Source organism: Podarcis melisellensis (genome assembly GCF_964234715.1).
Source record: "Podarcis melisellensis genome assembly, chromosome: 2".
NCBI classification, from domain to species: domain Eukaryota; kingdom Metazoa; phylum Chordata; class Lepidosauria; order Squamata; family Lacertidae; genus Podarcis; species Podarcis melisellensis.
In genome coordinates, this window is record NC_138529.1 from 110,582,696 (window position 1) to 110,590,745 (window position 8,050).

Sequence of the window (8,050 nt, forward strand, 5' to 3'; positions counted from 1 at the left end):
ACACAAAACCAGAACTTACAGAGCAGATGTTTCCATTCGACCACTGGGGCAGAAGAAGTAGGGCTCAGAAGGCCCTCACTAAGGAGGACGCGGGCTCCACTCCCACAAGAGAGAAGTCTCAAGATTGCTATCTGAACTGTGAAAAACGCAGGCTTCGTGTTCTCAGGTTGAACTTAGCCAATCCAAGACAAAAACTGGGTTAACAAACCCAGTTTGAACGACAGTCGCCAGAAAAGCAATGGAATGAAATGATCAAGGCGGCCTGATGACTTTCCCCCCAGGGTGCATTGAAATGGGTGTTTGTTTGGGTTCTTTTTAATATATAATTTTTATTAAAATTTACATTTCAAAATGTTCATTTAAACAACCTTAAATCAATGACTCCCCTTGGTTCATTTTGCATACCACACATCCCTGAATATTTTACATGAACTGAACCATTCAGTAATCCATTGTTACATCCATTAAAATTTATTTACACGGTTGAATTTATCTTAGTGCTACCAGCGTTTTTAAACGAACACAATTTTCACCCATATATTCAGTAAACATTTTCCAGTCTTCTTTAAACGTATGTTCTTCTTCTCTTCTTCTATATGTTAAATTTGCAAGCTGCACGTATTCCATTAGCTTAAGTTGTCGTTCATCTTTCGATGGGACCTCGCTCGTTTTCTGTTTTGGGGCTGGCAAAACACAGACCGCAGTAGTGGTATACAGAAACAAACTTTTTTGACACCTGGGAATTTCCATCTGAATTATCCCCAGCAAAAAGGACTTTGGTTTTTTTGGTAAGGTACTTTTAATCTCCCCCCCCCCAATTCATTATATATCATTTCCCAATACTCTTTTACCTTTTTACAAGTCTTCTACATATGATAAAACGTACCCTTAACCTCATTACATCTCCAGCATTTATATGATTCGGACTTATACATTTTAGCAAGTCTAAAGGTAAAGGTAAAGGGACCCCTGACCATTAGGTCCAGTTGTGACTGACTCATCTCGCTTTATTGGCCGAGGGAGCCGGCGTACAGCTTCCAGATCGTGTGGCCAGCATGGATAAGCCACTTCTGACGAACCAGAGCAGCGCACGGAAACGCCGTTTACCTTCCTGCCAGAGCAGTACCTATTTATTAGACGAAGTGTGTCTGTCCATTGTTCTTCACTTTCATGAGGAACTTTTAAAAAAACAAATATTGCTGTTCAGCTAGGCACTTGATGGCTGAAAGACCAGCAGCCCTGTACATTAAGTCACTATTACTATCCCCATATCAGAGGTGGGAGGACTGAGGCTGAGACTAAGTAGCTTGCCCAAGGCCGCAGCCAGGATTCAGGGCACTGCAACAGTCAAACCTTCTTTATAGCTCAGTCTATTAAGCCACTATACAGCCATACCTCAGGTTACAGACGCTTCAGGTTGTGTTTTTTCGGGTTACGGACCACCAAAACCCAGAAGTACCGGAACGGGCTACTTCCGGGTTTCAGTGGCTGCGTATGCGCAGAATCGTGCTTTGCGCATGTGCAGAAGCACCAAATCGCAACCCGTACACAGTGGCGTAGCGTGGGTTGTCAGCACTCGGGGCAAGGCCAGTAATTTTCACCCCCTAACCCGTGGATTTGCGCCCCCTAACCCTAACCACCAGGCGTTGCGCCCGGTGAGGCTGGCCCCCCTGCACCCCCCACGCTACGCCACTGCCCGTACGTGCACAGACGCGCAGCTGCGGGTTGCAAACGCTGCGGGTTGTGAACGTGTATCCCGCACACCCACTGTACAACTAAGCTCTCTGATGATTTTTTTACATTCGTAAGCTACCACGTGATGCGGCAGCCATCAAGTGACGAACCACTGAGTGATAAATGGGTGGTGTGGCATGGTCACATTCATTGAACTGTGGCGGATAGGGGTTCATGTGGCTACTTTTGTTTTAAATTGCGGCCTACTAGAAGCAATGATGGGGCAGCCCACTATTCCATGAATCTCAACTACTATGGAATTATACTGCTCTGTGCTGCAGGTATGTGCATAAATCTGGGGGCCACATTCCACTCTGGGGGCAATAAACCAGTGGTGAGTGGGGCCAGAAGCAAAAGTGGGGGCAGCAAATACATACCCAAGTGTCCTGGAAAAGCCAGAACACCCTGTACTTTATCATGACAGAAGGGCGGCCATTTTGGTTGCTGTGATCTTGTGTGGTTTTGCGGCACGATTTCCCCGGGGAAAAGGTTGGCCTCCATGCCCCAGAAAACACCTTTTTGTGGGGAATGGGGGGAACCAGCTGGGGAACCTTCCAAGGAAAGAGGGCTCAGAGCCCAGGGAGTGGTGATGAGCGGTTAGAGGTATAAGACTGAGAAGAGAAGGTGTCAGAAGCTGAAGAGGTAACAGGCTTTAGTGAGCAAGGGGAGTCTGTGGCAGAGAGCAGTCTAGAACAAGAGGCAGAAGCGGAAGGAGGAGAGGGGAGAGGACAAGAGGCAGAGATGAGTCAGGTTGGTGAAGAGTCACGGGTGTCTCCCGCTCCTACTGCCACAAGCTCCCCTCCCCGCTTGTCTCCCAGAACCAGAAGAGGCATAAAAAGAGCAGAGGGCAGCTTGGCTGCATTCAGGCACAGTCTCCGATTGCTAGGGGAAAGCCCCAGAGAGGAGGGGACTTAGATGGCTGTGACAGCAGCTTATTGTAATGGAGTAAGACCCCTGAGAATGAGCTGCTCTCCTGACTAGGCCTGACATCTGACCAAGTTTGTGGAGATCGTATTTTTGCTAATAAAGTGTTAACTCCCACTTTGAATGGTGCGATTACTAACCAGCCTGCTCCCATGACACCTGCAGGAGAGAGATATTAAAAGAGCTGCCAACATTTTTCGACTCTCCTTCTCCTGAATTTCAGAACGTGGCACAATGCCGCTGCTTCAGTTTTCGCAGCAGAAGCTGAGATTTTGCAGAACGGAAATTGAGTAGGGTGGGGTCCACCACCACAACCCACACAAAAGAAGTCGGGGGGCTCGGACACCTGACAGGATGAGCGTTCTGCTTCGCTGGGCTGCATCACCCACAATAGCTGGGGTGGGGCAACAATGTCTGCTCCTCTGAGAATACCTCAAATAGAGAAGGCCCACAATTCCCTGGGGTAAACGGTGGTGGTGGGAGGCAGGTTATCACATTTTACTGGCCCAGTAAGAACTTCATTTCCCCCAGTAAACGGATGCCAGAAACCAAAAATGTGAGAGGTTTCATCCTCCTGCTAAGCATACAAGAATATAAAGACGTTTCTATAAAAGCATGTTTTTAATATACCCCTGCTTACTACAAGGCAGCCCTACCCAACCACATGCTGTTGGACTCCAACTCCCATCAGCCCCAGTCGGTGTGAGCAGTGGTCAGGGATGATGGGAATTGTAGTGCAAACATCTGGACAGTAGCAGGTTGGGGAATGCTGCTAAAAGCGTGTGGAACTCCCTCCCCACTGAGGCCTCCATCTGTACTACACATTTAAAGCAGAAATTGATGTTGTTTAGTCGTTTAGTAGTGTCCGACGCTTCGTGACCCCATGGACCAGAGCACGCCAGGCACTCCTGTCTTCCACTGCCTCCCGCAGTTTGGTCAAACGCATGCTGCTAGCTTCAAGAACACTGTCCCACCATTCTCGCCCTCTGTCGTCCCCTTCTCCTTGTGCCCTCCATCTTTCCCAGCTTCAGGGTCTTTTCCAGGGAGTCTTCTCTTCTCATGAGGTGGCCAAAGTATTGGAGCCTTAGCTTCAGGATCTGTCCTTCCAGTGAGCACTCAGGGCTGATTTCCTTAAGAATGGATAGGTTTGATCTTCTTGCAGTCCATGGGACTCTCAAGAGTCTCCTCCAGCACCATAATTCAAAAGCATCAATTCTTCGGCGATCAGCCTTCTTTATGGTCCAGCTCTCACTTCCATACATCACTACTGGGAAATTTTAAGGCAGAAATATAGCACTTTAAAACAGGCATGGCTTCCCTGAAAGAAACCTGAGGCCTGTAGTTTCTTAAGGGAGTTGTTAGGTGGCCCCTATTCCCCTAACAAAGCTACAATGGCCAGAGTGGTTTAACAGCCAACCGCTCTTCCAGGAAACTTTTATTATTGTCAAAGGATTATTGTATAATGGGGATCGGCAACCCAAGGCCCATAGGCCACAAGCGGCCCATGGGGGTTGTTTAACCGGCCCATGGACCCCCGCCACCTGCTCAGGGACCCCTGCCGCCCGTTCAGTTGGCTCCCATGCACCGTGCTAAACTGGCACGGAGCAGAGTGGGGACCGCCTTCTGTGACGCTGGCCGGCTTCCCATTGGCTGCAGGAAGCTCCTGCAGCCAATGGGAAGCTGCGCACGCCTCCTCCACACCAGAAGGAGCACCGGAAATAGCGTTTGCGGCTTGATGGAGAGAAATAAAACCATACAGACATCAGCTATTTCACCTTGAGGAAAGTCTCAATACAGCTATGGAAATCCCAAGTATCCTTTTACAGTACACTGGGTGGTGGCTGAAAAAAATGGAAAAAAATGTATTCACTTCAGGCACATCTTTTAAATTTTTTTATTCAGTATTTTTAAACAGGCCCCCTTCTCTCCCCTCCCTCTCCTTCCTCAGCCACACTTTATCAAGCGAGCTTGATAAAATGATTGGTCTAAGTATTACTTTAACCAAAAAGATCAGGAGTTATTTTCTTTGAATAGAGGGCAGTACAGTGGTACCTCGGGTTAAGTACTTAATTCGTTCCGGAGGTCTGTTCTTAACCTGAAACTGTTCTTAACCTGAAGCACCACTTTAGCTAATGGGGCCTCCCGCTGCCACCACACGATTTCTGTTCTCATCCTGAAGCAAAGTTCTTAACCCGAGGTACTATTTCTGGGTTAGTGGAGTCTGTAACCTGAAGTGTATGTAACCTGAAGCGTCTGTAACCCGAGGTGCCACTGTACTGTGTTTTCCCCTCATGTTACCTCTATTTTCAGTTTAGGGTTTTTCTTCTCTGGGAGATGCATTACCTTTGTGAAACAAACATTGCTTTCTCCAGTTTTTCTGTTAATGGCGAAGAATGGAAATAGAATAAAGTGTTACTGATTTTGAAAAAGGAAAAGGAAAAAGAAATCGTGTTTGCGCAGGCGTGTGTGCCTACCGCAGCGTCCGCGGGACCGTGAACCGGCCCAAGCCACAAAAACTTTGCCGACCTCTGTTGTATAACAAGAGGGGGGGGGGCAACTGTGATGTAGTGGTTAGAGTGATGGATAGTACTTTGGAAACCAGAGTTGAAACCCCGGTTAAGGCATGAAGTTCACTGGGCGACCTTGGGCCAGTCACCATCTGACCTACCTCACAGGGCTGTTGTGGAGAGCAAAGGAAAATCATGCACGCCACCTTGGGCTCATTGGAGTAGAGACGGGATAGAAATGTAATCTTAAATAAAATATGTTTCCTGCCTTCCTCCGTGCCAGCCGTAGGCTTCGACTCTTCACTCTCTCGGGAGGAAGGCTCCGAACAGCCTCCTCTGACTTTTTCCTCTCTTTCTCGCAGAAAACACAACCGAAAAAGTTTTGCAATCCGAGTTCAAGAAGCCCTGTACGGGTTAGTCTGACGTCACCCAGCAAAGCATGGGTGGAGAGCTTTGTTGTCAACTGCACAGCCCAGTCCACCACACGATTACTTGGAAGCGAGCCCCTCCTGGTGGGCTTCCTTCCTTCTTTTTAAAAATATTTTTTATTGCTCAATTTTCACATAACAAACTATCAAACCATATACAGTGGTACCTCGCAAGACGAAATTAATTCGTTCTGGGAGTTTTTTCTTCTTGCGAGTTTTTTGTCTTGCGAAGCACGGTTTCCCATAGGAATGCATTGAAAATCAATTAATGCGTTCCTATGGAAACCGCTTGCCGGGCTGGCGGTGCGGAGAAGGGCTTTTCTGCGCTTCTCCTCTGTTCCCCGAGCTTGCGGGGCTTGCGGTGAGGAGAAGGGCTTTCCTCCCCACCGCCAACATTCAGAACAGCATTCTGAATGTTGGTGGTGGGAAGGAAAACCCTCCTCCCACCGCAAGTCTTCAGGACAGGTCCGGGAACAGAGGGGAAGGCGCGTTGCGCTTCTCCTCTGTCCCCAGACCTGTTCTGAAGGCTGGCGGTCCACCACCAGCCTTCAGAACAGCCATCCGAAGGCTGGCGCGGGGAGAAGGGCTCTCCGCCCCACCGCCAGCCTTCGGAGGAGGTCCGAGGACAGTGGGGAAGACGCGCTGCGCTTCCCCGCTGTCCCCGGAGATTTCCCTATGGGCTTTCGTCTTGCGAAGGAAGCCCATAGGGAAATTCGTCTGGCGAAGCACCTCGAAAAACGGAAAACACTTTCTTCTTGCGAGTTTTCCGTCTTGCGAGGCATTCGTCTTGCAAGGTACCACTGTACATTATTTCCCCTCCCCCCCCCCACTAAGGACTTCCCTCAGCTCCACTCCCTGATTTCTCTTCACCTATTTTCTCTGCATATTATAAAATTGTACATACCCTTACATATCTATCCATCATGTTATCAACCAATAAAATTGTGTATGTTTATTCAAAACCTGCCAAGGAGTCCAGTTCATTTTGTTGTCTTTTTAGATAGTTTGTAAAAAGTTCCCATTCCTCCTTGAAGTCACACTTGCCCTTGTCTCGCAGTTTGGCCAGTTCTGCGTAATTCATCAATTTCTCTTGCCACAGTTCTTTCTTCGGGATTTCCTCATTCTTCCATTCTTGTGCTAACAAGAATCTTGCCGCTGTTGTAACATACATAAATAAATTCTTTGTTTTCCTTGTCCTACAATCCCTAACAAAAATGCTTCTGTTGTTTTTTTCCAAATGTCATTTTAAACATTTTTTTTTTCAATTCATTGTATATCATTTCCCAATTTTTTAAAACTTCTCTACACTCCCACCACATATGATAAAAAGTCCCTTCTTCTGGTGGGTTTCCTTCCACGTCAGCGCCATGCAGGGAGCTGCAAACTTTTGGTGACTTGAGTGCAAACAAGTCTAGGGTGTCCTCGGATTGTGCAGGAACTGGTTGTTTCCCCCAGGCCCCTTTGCCAGTGAACGTTTGAAAGGGCTACACCTAGGTTTCGTTTTAGTCTAGGACAGGCTTCCTCAACCTCGGCCCTCCAGATGTTTTTGGCCTACAACTCCCATGATCCCTAGTGAAATAAAAAAATTAAGGTCTTGTTGTTGTTGTTTAGTCGTTTAGTCGCGTCGGACTCTTCGTGTCCCTATGGACCAGAGCACGCCAGGCACTCCTGTCTTCCACTGCCTCCCGCAGTTTGGTCAAACTCATGCTGGTAGCTTCGAGAACACTGTCCAACCATCTCGTCCTCTGTCGTCCCCTTATAAATGTTCATAAATGCACCAACCAAGCACATACATTGATATATAAACCACATGTCTGAAACCCGACAGAAAGTCCTGAAACCCTTTTGTCCCTCCCAAATCGACCTCAAACATTTCTCTGCAAGGTCGAAGGAAAATGGAAAAGCCTCCCCATTGTCTCCTCCTTCACAAATCCTGTCTGAAGGGTATGTCTGTGTATGAATAGGGTGAGCCAGTGACCTGGCTCAGGAACTAAGTATTAGTCATTACAAAAGACTGGCCAGCTCCCCATAGTATCCAATCAAGTGACCGTTAACAGGTAACCTGCCAGACATGAGATAAACAAGGCACTCAGATTTCTGTTGTAAACCGCCCTTTCTGTGATGTATTTGGGGGGTGGTCTTGAGCTACACCCCTTCTGTGATGTAGGTATGATGTTTCTGGGAGTGGTCTTGGACTCCAGGGCGGGCAATTTAAAATGTCTATATAAGGGCGGGCACACCTTTGTTTGGGGTCCTCCTCCTTTCCTGTGTGTGAAGGGGCACCCTATTGCAGCAGTTTCAATAAAGATCAGGCTTACTAGCCGCTTTGCTTCTCAGTATTCTCTGGTTGGCCTCTGTTATTTTCTCTGACCGATGGAGAACCTACAAAGGACTCTATAAGGGCTCTTGTGCTCCCCATAAGGGAATAAGGGCAGATTTTTGTTTATTACACTAGCT